The 8833-nt window shown below is 48.6% G+C and overlaps 1 protein-coding gene across 1 annotated transcript in view; it reads left to right on the forward strand.

Annotated features, from left to right (window-relative positions):
• LOC106813425 (snurportin-1-like) overlaps nt 1-8833 on the forward strand; it is a gene marked incomplete at its 3' end in the record, with an annotated part of 38046 nt that overhangs the window by 17225 nt on the left and 11988 nt on the right. The window lies entirely within an intron of this gene.

Genomic DNA, 8833 nt, shown 5'->3' on the forward strand with positions numbered 1-8833 from the left:
CGGCGACAACAGGGTTGGCGGCGACAACAGGGTTGGCGGCGACAACAGGGTTGGCGGCGACAACAGGGTTGGCGGCGACAACAGGGGCACAGGCGGCGATAGCGGCGGAGGAGATGGCGATGGTATGGTCACGTGATGGCCTGTTGTCGTCGGCGGGGGAGGGGGGGTTCTAGCATTGGGGTTTGAGTGAATCGCCACCAAATACATCGGCAGCAAGTGTATGTTTTTACCTGTTGATTGTACACTCAGTGTATGTACACTAAGTGAATGCGCGTCAAGTGTATGTACCTGAAGTGAATGTACTATAAGTGAATGTACACTATGTGTATGTACCCGAAGTGAATGTACACTAAGTTTATGTATACAAAGTAAATGCAGACCAAATGTATGTACTATAAGTGAATGGAACGCCAAGTGTATGTATACTAAATATATATACCCCAAGTGAATGTACACTATGTGTATGTAAAATAAGTGAAAGCACGTCAAGTGTATGTAGGGCCTACACCAGATATTTTTTACCCCAAGTGAGTGTACACTAAGTAAATGGACACTAAGTGTATGTTCCGAAAGTGAGTGTATATTAGGTGTATGTGCGCCAAGCCATGGTCACAACGTGTGATACCTGAGCGTTGACACTGCCGAGAGTGACAGTTCACGTCTTGCACTCGTGACACGGTGACACAGTGCCCAGGGGCCTACGCGGCCTTGACCACGGCGGACACGGTGCCCACGACGCCCGTGACACGCGTGACACGACGCCGTGACCAAGCGGGGACAGCCAGTGCCCACGACGCCTGACACGGGACACTGGTGCCCGACGAAGCCGTACACTAGCGACACGCCGTGCTACGACGCCTGACACGGGGACACAGTGCCCACGACGCCGCGTTGTGACACGGGGACACAGTGCCACGACGGCCGAACACGGGGACACCGGCCCACGACGCAATCGTAACACGGGGACACGGGTGCCCCACGACGCCAGACGCAAAGCGTGACCGTGACACAGCTGGCCACGACCGCTGTGACACGTGACACAGTGCCCACGGACGCCGTAACACGGGACACAGTGGCCCCACGGACGCGTGAACACGGGTGACACAGTGCCCACGACGCTGTGACACGGTGACACAGTGCCCACGACGCCGTAACACGGGGACACGGTGCCCACGACGCCGTGACACGGGGACACAGTGTCCACGACGCTGTGACACGGTGACACAGTGCCCACGACGCCGTGACACGGGACACGGTGCCCACTCGACGCCGTACGTAACACTGGGGACACGTGCCCTCGACGCGCGTGACCAGGGAGCACAGTGTCCACGACGCGTGTGACACGGTGGACACAGTGCCCACGACGCCTAACACGGGGACACAATGCCCTCGACGCAAACGTGCACACGGTGACACAGTGCCCACGACGCTGTGACACGGTGACACAGTGCCCACGACGCTGTGACACGGTGACACAGTGCCCACGACGCCGTGACACGGGACAGCGGTGACCACGTGCCCAGCGACGCTTGACACGGTGACACAGTGCCCACGACCTCGTGACACGGACACAGTGCCCCGACGCAGGATGACACTGGCTGAACCAGTGCCACGGTGCCGTAAGCACAGGGGGACAGAGTGTCCAGCACGCGTGGACACGCGGGACACCTAGTCGTCCAGCGACGCACGGGACATTGCGGCGACCACAGTGGACAGGAGCGCCGTTGACACGGTGACAGTGTTCCACGGCGCTGCGGACACGTGGACACAGTGGTCCACGACGCCGTTGCACGGAAGAAACGGTGACACGACGCGCGTGGCACGGTTGAAACACATTGCTCACGACGCCGCTGACACCTGCAGGACACAGTGACCACGACGCCGTGACACGGCGACGCAGTGTCACGACGCCGTACATGGGTGACACAGTAGCCCACGAACGCCGTGCACGGTGAACACGGTGCCACGACCGCTGCTTATCAACGATCCAGGCGTTGACCTCAGAAACTTCAGAGACGTTGCCGTGTGCTATTCATAGACGCATCGACGCAGCTCGGTGGGTAGGCGGTTCACGTTACGTAGGTAAGTACATTTATAAACGACGTTTGTGGAGCCACGGAAAAAATTTGCATGGCGCTGTGCAGTCTCGCGTGTTTCGCCTGCACGGGTTGTGCGACTTACGTCAGCTGTCTCTGTTGGTAAATGTCAAATTATGTTTTGCTTCTCTCCACTCTCCACGCGCGCGCTCTTCTCTCTCTCTCCTCTAGCTCACATCTCCACTCGCTGCTCTCCGCTTATCTCTGCTATCTCTCCTTCTCTCTCTCCCTCTCTTTCGCCTCTTTACTCTCCCCTCTCTCTCTCTTATCGTCTAGAAATGTAACGGTCTCTATGGAATGCTAGAGCTAAGCGAATCTCGGTGCCGTGCCGTGCAAGTCGAACGCTTCGGAGAGGAGAAAAAACAGGCGTGGATCTATTGCTACAGTTTTTTACTCTTTCGTCAAAATTAAAAACGAGCTGGAAACTGCCGATAGGTAGCCGGCATTGCCTTTTCTAAGCCATAATTCTAGTTGTAGGATCATAGAATAAATTACGACCGTAACATTACGAACAAATTTCGGTGAATTTCGTGAAAAGGTGGCCGAATTATATGAAAAATCGCTTTTGCTCTGTCTCGCGTTTTCGAATCTCACATTGGAACATGCCTACGGTTTTTATTGACTTGTGTATAGTGGAGAGTGGTATGTTAGTGTTGCATACCATAGAACCCGCTGAGCCTCACAGTATTAAGAACATGTACGAGCTTCGTGTGTGCGGATTTATTTTCTAGCATTCTGGCATTCGAATTACGGTGGATCGTGGCATTGCAGTAGCATATAACGTTATAATTCGTGCATTTATTGATAATTGTATATCTATCATGACTCGTTATGATTTCCGTTATTTTAGTTTTGTCTTCAATTATTGTTAAGTCGATGCGCGGACGTTCGTCAACGTATGCAGATTTTCGAATCATGGCAAGCTTATTGCCTGTCCTGGTAACACTTCAGGAACAAGCTCATCCTTTCTGGGTTTACACAATCGATTTCTCATTCGCCTTTGAGGTTAGCCTAAACGTAAACTCGCTGCAGATAGTGATCACCGTTCACTGTGAGAACCGTCCTGCTATTATTGCAAATGGTCTCCAAGGATTTGCCTGTGCATTTATAAATGATAGCAAAACGTCTTCTATTATGCAAATGTCTCTTAGTGATTTTGGCCTGTGATCTATAAATGATATGCAAAAACGTCCTATATTGTGAAAGGTCTTACGATTTGACCTGTGATTTATAAATGATAGCAAAACGTCCTATATTGTGCAAAATGCTCTAGAATTGGCCTGTGATTTATAAATGGTAGGAAAAAAAACGTTCTATATTGTACAAATGTCTCTCACGATTCGACCTGTGATTTATAAAGGATAGCAAAACGGTCCTATATGTGAAATGTCTTTAACGAAGTAAAAACTCGAGTGTCCACTGCGTCTTTTACTCCCTTAAACTAAATGCAGCTGTGAGGTATGGCATGTTTTTTGTTTTATGGTGATTTTATCACATATAACATTCGATTTATCACATATAACATTCGATTTGAATCACATATAATCATTGATTTATCGCATCATAATATTTGATTATTAAATCATATGTATATATGCAATAAATCGACAATAATTCATGCTGGCAAAAGTAACAATTGCATCATTTGATACCATTCGCCTGTTAATTCGATTGTATAGGCATTATCTGTTTAAAATGCTTCACATTATTTTGATTTGATTTTATCTCAGAAAAGGAATCAAACCATTCGCATCGCTGGCATCAACGACCACTCGTCGGTTTGGAATCAAACCGATTCAATTATGGAAGTAGAATCGTTCGATTTTGGAATCAAATTGCTTGGAATCTTTTGATATAATTTCAGGATCGACAGGGTTCGCATCGAAGAATCGAATGATTTCGAGTTCCAGAAATCAACGGATTTCGAACTTTTCGACTGAAATTATACCGGACCACGATTTCCGACTCTAGTGTGCATCTTATGGACAACTTGAGCAAAACGGCACTAGTTTAACTTTGGAGCATGTTTTACATTATGATAATTAATAAAATTCTTAAGTATTATAGCTCATAATAAGCCAGGAGATTCACAATCAATCAGTGTTACAATCTATTCTAGCATTTTTGAGTTCTGTAGTTTGTAGAGGTAGTTGTTGAACAATGTTTATGGTGCACACTAAAGTGCTCATGAATTCCCCGGCTCGCCACGCGCACCCGTTCGTCACAACTGAGAATGTGCGAACCATAGAACTAAATAGGAACCTTCTATTTAGAGTTCTATGTCGCGAAAACGTCTCGTTCCGTTCCGTCAGGGTGGCACGGCGTAGAAGCAGAAGCGGAAAACTTCAGTGCTGCCTCAGCAGCCAATCGTCCAGGACAAATCTGCATGCAGCGCCCCCTCAGCACTCAGGCATATAGAATTGAGCCAGCTGACGTTGGGCCTTCGTAAGTGCTGAGAACTGGAGACCACAGCGGCTCGCCGCTTCGAGACGGAATTCAGGCGGTAGAAGCAGATGCTGCGGTTGAAGTTGTTGCACAGCGTAGACTTCAATATGTTATCGCCAGCGAATGGCCCGACATTTCTTTTTGTGTAGAGGGCGTTCAGCGAACGCCAAAGACTGGGCAAGTACTCCCAAATACAACTCCAATCCTGAGAGTTTGCTGCCTACAAAAGGGGATTTCAGAAGTGCAATTACAAAGCTAAGATATTCTATGTATATCTTGGCTATTTCAACTGCATCAACTCTTATGATAAACTAACCTCTGACATTAGAAATTTGAGAACTGAAGACTTAAAGTAGTGCGATTTCGAAACAGACTTCCTGGACCGTCTTGTATTTTTGCCGACATTATTAAAATACTTAAATTACCATTAAATACGTATTTCTCGCGAACGCAAGTATAACACTGCAGAGGCTACGTGTTTTAGACACTCGTACATTGTTACTTTTCACGGAATATGAATCTTTCTGAAATTGTGTCAATTGAATTTCTGTGTTGACATCTTGGTGCGCATTCACGCTATGATGCAAGGTCTGTTTCTCACGAGTCCCTGTCCTACACTTTTAATTAGTAAACTCGCATTAAGTAGTAGAGATGCCCCGCTTAACCAGTCCTCGATCTACTTATTATATCACTCAATGGAGATGCAGTTTTTTTCTGATGGCTGCCAATTTCAAAGTAATTGTCATGATGAAAAAGATTGGATCGTATTGTATTTATAATATATACATAATAGCAGCAACCCATGATATTTTTGTAGTGGAGTCGTCAGTAACGATGTTCGCTATTGGCAGACTCATATTTTTGCAATATTTTCCCAGATTGTGGCCAATTGTAAAGAGAGTAGATCCTTTCAAGCCCACATCATTTTTTATTGACCTGCACGTACACACATGACTTTCTCAGTAACTGGTATGAAGTGTGATTGGCAAAACCATTTTAGCGCCATCATACCTGCTCCATTGCTCGTCGCTGATCGAGCAACAGAAGAGAAATCCAAGCAATGATGGTTAGTGTCATCGCTCCTCAGCAGGCAACCGACTTCACAAAGAGAACGGATGTCCATCTCCCTCCACCGTCGTTGCCGTATAACTTTAATGCGACATACCAGCAATCCAAATTTTAATTGGTCCACTATCATGGCTAGGGAGGTTAGATAATCGCTATTTAATTTAACTGTGCTCTTGCCTAGGATGGCGCCGAATGCAAAATGTGTGTGACATCTGCTAAGTGGTAATTGTGAGGGTGCCGATTACTATAATGAATTTTTTCTCTATCTGCCACTTGTTAATTATTTATATGTACGACATGGGCTATAATGCATAAAAAAATTGTAAAAACCACAAAATATATTGCTTTACATAATAAGATGAGTTGCCGTGTGCTGAACGAAAAAAACAGTTGCTCTGCTTAAAAAGATTTAAAAGTGCGATTGACAAAAATTTCTTCTTTTTATCTCAATTTAACGTATGATATCTTGGGGGTAATCATGGGTTTACAAAATCATTCCCTTGTGCATTTATTATTAATCAGTATAGACGTAACGATATATTTGTGGGACAAAGTCATTTTATTAGCATAAAAAAAGAAACCAACATTTAGTCTAAAATCGAGCCAACATTTAGTCTAAAATCAACCAAAATGGTAAACTTTCTGCTACTTTTGACTTCAATAGCCGCACAATACATATATCGCATAAGAAAAAGAAAAAAAGCTTCGGCAAGCACTGCATATTCTTGGCTACACAAATAACAATCTTCTCAGCCAAAGAAGCCTCCACATTAAAAGTATAATAAAACAAAAATTAAAAAATGGAAGATGGAAATAATTATATATTGTGCATGTTCTCGCGGCCAAGCCGATGTGAGCATGGAACGCCTCGATCGCTCCCTCCCTCTCTCCCGCCCCCTCCCTCCCTCCCTCTCTTACTCATTACCACCTGACCCCCTCCCTCCCTCGCCTCTCACTCCAGCTCACCACTCGATTGCCTCCCTCCTCCCTCCCTCCCCCCTCCTTCCCTCCCTCCCCCCTCCCTCCCTGCCTTCCCTCCCTCCCTCCCTCCCTCCTCTCCTCCCTCCTTCCCTCGCCTCCCCTCCCTCCCTCCCTCCCTCTCTCACTTACTCACTTACCACCTTCGACCCCCTCCCTCCCTCGCCTCACACCTTCTCCTTCTCCTCGCCACCTCTTCCCCCTCCTCCTTCCACCACCTTCTCCCCCTCCTCTACCTCCTCCCCTCTTCCCTTCTCTTTCCCACCACCTCTTCCCCCTTCTTCTTCACCACTTCTCCCTCCTCCTTCTACTTCCTCCAACGATTCTCCCACTCTCCTCTACCTCTTCCACTTCTCCCACAAAAAATCCTCTATATCCTCTCTTCTACCTTCTCCCAATGTTCTCTACCTCCTTCTCTCCCCTATCTCCGCACTCCTTCGTCCGTCCTCACCACGATTCCCCCCTCATCTACTCCTCCCTCTTACCTTCTCTCCCTCTTACTGTTCACCACGTTCTCCCCTCTTATACTCCTCCGTACTTCTTCCACCGATCCTCTACCTACTCCCTCTTCTATCCTTCTCCTCTCCTGTCTACGCTCCCCCATCCTCTCCCACTATCCCTCGACTCCTCCTCTTGCTACTTTCTCCCTTTCGACTACCTCTTCTCTCCCCTTATTCTTCAACTCCCCGGGTTTGTTGCTTACCTAGTATGTGCAGTGTGTGTGTGCCAGTGCGTTCGGCTGCGCGTGGGCCGCAGCGTGCGCGCCTGTCGTGCGTGCGTGTGTGTGTGTGCGCACATGTGTGTGCCCTGTGCGGTGCGGCGGTGCGTGCGTGCGTGCGTTGTGTGTGTGGGTATGCGTGCGTGCGTGCGTGCGTGCGTGTGTGTGTTGTGTGTGTGTGTGTACGCTGTGTGTGTGTAGGGTGTGTGTGGTGTGAGTGTTGTGTATGCGTGCGTGTGTGTGTGTGTGTGGTGGATGTGTGTATGCGTGCGTTGTGTGCTGCGTCGGCGCGCGCGCGTGTGTGTGGTGCGGTGTATGTGGTGTGTGTTGTAGTGTGTGTGTGTACGTGCCGTGCTGTTGTTTACCCCCGTGCCATACTCTGTTGTCGCTGGTGACTAGTGTTACGTCGGCATGCGATGTCTAGCGGTCGGTCGATCCGGTCGCGTCCTGACGTCGGTACGGCTGTTGGACGTCGTCCTTCCGTGTTTAACGCTTTTTCTCGCTCGCACGTCTGGAGCTGGTTTTATTCTCTTCGCTCTCTCCTCTCTCTCTCTCTCTCTCTCTCTCTCGCTCTCTCTCTCTCTCTCGCCACGTCTGAGCTGGTTTTACTTCTCTTCGTCTCTCTCTCTCTCTCTCTCTCTCTCTCTCTCTATATAATATATATATATATAGGGAAGGTATGAAGAAGAGGCCTGGAACAGCCTCTACGGGGACACAGCGTCGACTGTGCTACCCCACGGTCCGGATTTAGGCTTGCCGTTTGTGGTTCGCCATTATAATGTTTTATAAAAACAAAAAAATTCTTGTAAAAAACAGTTTTGTTAAGAATTGCTGCACTCAAGTTAGCAATGAACCGACTAGTTTCGACTTGTGGTAGTCTTCGTCAGGCTTCCTGTCTAACTATTTACAGCTGAAAAAAACCTTGTTCTTGCAGCGTGTTCTCGCTTCCTTATATACCCTAACCCTGTCTTGGAAGGGGGCGCCAATAGCGGGCGCCCCGTACAGCAGAAAGGGGGCGCCCAGGGTGTTAGGGGGGCGCCGGAAAAGGGGGCACCAGGTGTTAGGGGGCGCGCGCCGAAAGGCGAGGCGCAGGGGCGCCAAAAGCGGGCGCCCAGGTGATTAGGGCGGAGACGCCACGAAAGGGACGAACATCGTGACGACGCACGCATACGGCTATAGCATGCGGGCGACCCAAATTCAGAGGGGCGCGGCGCATCTGGTTTTGTGATCTGTACTCGTCTCGCGAACTGCATTGTCCGTACTGGAATCGTCTGTTGTGATTACGGGCTCAGTTGGCATTCTATGACGTAGCCGGCAGCAAGCGGAGCGGAAGACAGAGCGCCTGCGGATGCTGCGAGTCGGCCAGACGGCGGGCGACGAGGATACGATCCACGCTGAACGCGGCTGAGACGCACTCGCTAGAGGGTCCGGTACACTGAAGATATAAGAATTACGGACGATCAGAGATCTAGCACATCCGCACAACAATAGTGACCGAGGCACTCCCACCATACTTTAAGACAAACAG

Source organism: Priapulus caudatus, unplaced genomic scaffold (genome assembly GCF_000485595.1).
Source record: "Priapulus caudatus unplaced genomic scaffold, Priapulus_caudatus-5.0.1 Scaffold770, whole genome shotgun sequence".
Classification (NCBI taxonomy): Eukaryota; Metazoa; Priapulida; class Priapulimorpha; order Priapulimorphida; family Priapulidae; genus Priapulus; species Priapulus caudatus.